Genomic DNA, 5000 nt, shown 5'->3' with positions numbered 1-5000 from the left:
TAAACCGAGGGGGTGACAGTTTTGACAGAACGGGACACCCGCAACGTGCACCAGAGAAAATCTCATTTGCCTATAAATCCTCAAGCGCACACACACACACTCACACTTACACTCACACACACACAAACGCGTTCAATGCAATGTGTTCATTTTCCAGCCGGAGGGGCACGCGGAAACACATCCAGTTTTGAACCTTTAAATGTCCGAAACTTCCGTTGCTGGGAGTAATTAAAAGAAAACAAACCGGGAGGGGGTGACCTTCAAGGCCAGCCTCTCGGACTTTGGCTTTTTCCCGAGCTGATTGATTAACAGAGACAGAGCATGCCGAGACCCATCAGGGCCGGCGTGCAGGTTAAGTGGTGCTAAGATTGTTTTATGGAGTCTGTGATTAGACCGCGGAGGAGCTTTGACTTCCTCGTCCTTCTGACATCCTCTTTCAATCAGGCACACTTTGCGTGCGAGTGAAGAATGTCTGCAGGCTAAAAGTAGACTCTTTAAGGAAGAGCAGCCTTGACTTTATTGTTGGTTGGTGTCAGTTTGATTTCCAACATGCATACAATACAGGCCTGGGCAATAAGTTTGACTCGGGGGCCACATTTAGAGAAAAAAATGTGTCTGGGGGCCGGTTTATCTATTTTTAGGGACACTTAATACAAACCCCGTTTCCATATGAGTTGGGAAATTGTGTTAGATGTAAATATAAACGGAATACAATCATTTGCAAATCCTTTTCAACCCATATTCAGTTGAATATGCTACAAAGACAACATATTTGATGTTCAAACTGATAAACTTTTTTTTTTTTTGCAAATAATCATTAACTTTAGAATTTGATGCCAGCAACACGTGACAAAGAAGTTGGGAAAGGTGGAAATAAATACTGATAAAGTTGAGGAATGCTCATCAGACACTTATTTGGAACATCCCACAGGTGTGCAGGCAAATTGGGAACAGGTGGGTGCCATGATTGGGTATAAAAGTAGATTCCATGAAATGCTCAGTCATTCACAAACAAGGACGGGGCGAGGGTCACCACTTTGTCAACAAATGCGTGAGCAAATTGTTGAACAGTTTAAGAAAAACCTTTGTCAACCAGCTATTGCAAGGAATTTAGGGATTTCACCATCTACGGTCCGTAATATCATCAAAGGGTTCAGAGAATCTGGAGAAATCACTGCACGTAAGCAGCTAAGCCCGTGACCTTCGATCTCTCAGGCTGTACTGCATCAACAAGAGACATCAGTGAGTAAAGGATATCACCACATGGGCTCAGGAACACTTCAGAAACCCACTGTCAGTAACTACAGTTGGTCGCTACATCTGTAAGTGCAAGTTAAAACTCTCCTATGCAAGGCGAAAACCGTTTATCAACAACACCCAGAAACGGCGTTGGCTTCGCCGGGCCTGAGCTCATCTAATATCAATCAATCAATATTTATTTATATAGCCCTAAATCACAAGTGTCTCAAAGGGCTGTACAAGCCACAACGACATCCTCGGTACAGAGCCCACATACGCATAATATGGACTGATACAAAGTGGAAAAGTGTTCTGTGGTCTGACGAATCCACATTTCAAATTGTTTTTGGAAACTGTGGACGTCGTGTCCTCCGGACCAAAGAGGAAAAGAACCATCCGGATTGTTATAGGCGCAAAGTGTAAAAGGCAGCATGTGTGATGGTATGGGGGTGTATTAGTGCCCAAGACATGGGTAACTTACACATCTGTGAAGGCACCATTAATGCTGAAAGGTACATACAGGTTTTGGAGCAACATATGTTGCCATCCAAGCAACGTTACCATGGACGCCCCTGCTTATTTCAGCAAGACAATGCCAAGCTACGTGTTACAACAGTGTGGCTTCATAGTAAAAGAGTGCGGGTACTAGACTGGCCTGCCTGTAGTCCAGACCTGTCTCCCATTGAAAATGTGTGCATCTAAAATAGCACAAGGGAGACCCCCGGACTGTTGAACAACTTAAGCTGTACATCAAGCAAGAATGGGAAAATAATTCCACCTGAGAAGCTTCAAAAATGTGTCTCCTCAGTTCCCAAACGTTTACTGAGTGTTGTTAAAAGGAAAGGCCATGTAACACAGTGGTGAACATGCCCTTTCCCAACTACTTTGTCACGTGTTGCAGCCATGAAATTCTAAGTTAATTATTTGCAAAAAAAAAAAAATGTTTATGAGTTTGAGCAACAAATATCTTGTCTTTTTAGTGCATTCAATTGAATATGGGTTGAAAATGATTTGCAAATCATTGTATTCCGTTTATATTTACATCTAACACAATTTCCCAACTCATATGGAAACGGGGTTTGTACAAAACTTCACAATAATGTCTGATTGAATGCTAAAAACGTTATGACAGACCGACTTAAAAAACGTAATGGAATTTTACATTTTTCTACGAACGATAAAACATTGAATATTGACAAAATATGAATGTCACACCCCCTTTCGATCGACATATTTTACAATCAAGTGAAACGCAACAAAAATGCAACAAACAGTGAAATATGAACGCGGACGGTACAAAATAAACCCACCTACAATCTGATATATCACTAACTTTGTTGTGAAAAGCTCCTTTCGCGTCTGTGGAAACGCTTCCTGCCCACACTGCTTGGTGCCTCGTCTGAGCTGCTGTGACGTAGATTACCATAGTAACTAATTAGATGACCACAGTAACTAATTAGATGACCATAGTAACTAAGTAGATTACCATAGTAACTGGTATATCATCCATCAGCGCAGATTCCAACCATTGAAATACTTTGTATAGTTCAAGACTTACGGTCATTAGAAAACATGAGTGCACATCATAATGGCAGCTACACTTTCCATCTTAAAGATCTAAAAAAATTATTTGGGAATCTCCGGCGGGCCAGACTGAAAAGCTTAACGGGCCGCATGTGGCCCCCGGGCCTTAATTTGCCCAAATCTGATACAATACAATCACAATGTAATACATCACATATTTCCAGTTGTTTTCATGACAACATGTCCGAAAAGGAGTAGGAAGAAGCAGAGCTTATTTAATCCTACCCCTTTTCGCATCATAGCAGTTTTATCCCATTTGTTTGTTCTCTATTTGTAACACAACACTGAATAAATAAATGAGTAAATAAATACAATAATATACAATGAGTAAGTAAATACCGTATTTTCCGGACTATAAGGCACACTTAAAATCCTTTCATTTTCTCAAAACTCGACAGTGCGCCGTATAATATAATGTACGGAATAATTTTGGTTGCGTTTGCCGACCTCAAAGCTATTTTATTTGGTACATGGTGTAATGGTAAGTGTGACCAGTAGATGGCAGTCAAACATAAGAGATACGTGTAGACTGCAATATGACTTAAGTAAACAACACCAAAATTTGATATGTTCCATTGAAAATATTGAACATTACACATGGCGCTTAAAAAATATTAAAATGTTTTAGTAGGACTTTGGTAAGCTATGAAGCCACACCGCTTGATGGATTGTACCGTGCTTCAACATAGGAGTATTATTATGGTGTGTGTATAAGGTAAGACATTATGTGGCATTTTGTTTCACAATATTATGCAAAATAAACTTTTCTTACCTTCTGGTAACTAATAAAAGACAAGTTGTCTTGTATGTTCACTATTTTATTAAGGACAAACTTGCAATAAGAAACATATCTTTAATGTACCGTGAGATTTTTTGTTAAAATAAAGCCAATAATGCAATTTTTTGTGGTCCCCTTAATTTAGAAAAGTACCGAAAAGTATCGAATAATTTTGGTACCGGCACCGTAACTTTGACCTTTTGCATTTCGACTAAATTTGGAAGAATTCCCCCCTAAACGAACGAGATTTCTCTACAGAATCTCCTCTCTGGTCAAAAAAAGCACCATGAGGATTCTGGCGGGAACTCTTGTTCAACCCTTTTTCGATTACGCATGCACCTCTGGTACCCTAGCACCTCCAAAACCCTCAAATCTAAACTCCAAACATCTCAGAACAAGCTAGTCAGGTTACTTCTAGACCTCCACCCCAGATCCCACCTCACTCCTACCCACTTCTCCAAAGTGTGCTGGCTCAAGGTGGAGGACAGGGTTAAACAACTTGCACTGAGCCTAGTCTATAAAAATCCGCCACACCTCCCTGATACCGAAGTACATGTCAAACTACTTCCTTCACGTAAATGACCGCCACTAACCACGTTAAACCCAGATTCCGAACTAACAAAGGTCTTAACTCATTCTCTTTCTATGCCACATCAATGTGGAATGCGCTCCCAACAGTATAAAAGAAAGGGCATCTCTATCCTCCTTCAAAACCGCAATAAAAGTTCACCTCCAGGCAGCTACAACCCTAAACTAACACCCTCCCCGGATTGCTAATAATCAAATGCTAATAATCAAATGCAGATACTTTTTCCTCTCTCTCCTCTCTCTCTCTTCTCTCTCTCTCTCTCTCTCTCTCTCTCTCTCTCTCTCTCTCTCTCTCTCTCTCTCTCTCTCTCTCTCTCTCTCTCTCTCTCTCTCTCTCTCTCTCTCTCTCTCTCTCTCTCTCTCTCTCTCTCTCTCTCTCTCTCTCTCTCTCTCTCTCTCTCTCTCTCTCTCTACTACTTGCTGTCCATATCCTACCCCCCCTCCACACCCCTGATTGTAAATTCATGTAAATAATTCAATGTGATTATCTTGTGTGATGACTGTATTATGATGATAGTATATATGATAGTATATATCTGTATCATGAATCAATTTAAGTGGACCCCGACTTAAACAAGTTGAAAAACTTATTCGGGTGTTACCATTTAGTGGTCAATTGTACGGAATATGTACTTCACTGTGCAACCTACTAATAAAAGTCTCAATCAATCAATCAAACACGACTTAACAGAGCAACTGTGAATCGACTTTATGTCACAAGTTGGAGATGAATGACAAGTGCCAAACGTTTTTGGTTCATTTGTGCTTGAATCGTTTGAGTAAATGATGTGAGCAGACCAACTAAAATAGG

At 40.5% G+C, this 5000-nt stretch overlaps 1 protein-coding gene across 1 annotated transcript in view; it reads left to right on the top strand.

Annotated features, from left to right (window-relative positions):
* LOC133662559 (atrial natriuretic peptide receptor 1-like) overlaps positions 1-5000 on the top strand; it is a 31762-nt gene that overhangs the window by 10543 nt on the left and 16219 nt on the right. The window lies entirely within an intron of this gene.

The sequence above is a fragment of the Entelurus aequoreus genome, linkage group LG12, assembly GCF_033978785.1.
Source record: "Entelurus aequoreus isolate RoL-2023_Sb linkage group LG12, RoL_Eaeq_v1.1, whole genome shotgun sequence".
NCBI classification, from domain to species: Eukaryota; Metazoa; Chordata; class Actinopteri; order Syngnathiformes; family Syngnathidae; genus Entelurus; species Entelurus aequoreus.
The sequence above is the reverse complement of the archived record's forward strand: the minus strand, read 5'-3'. Positions and strand labels throughout refer to the sequence as shown.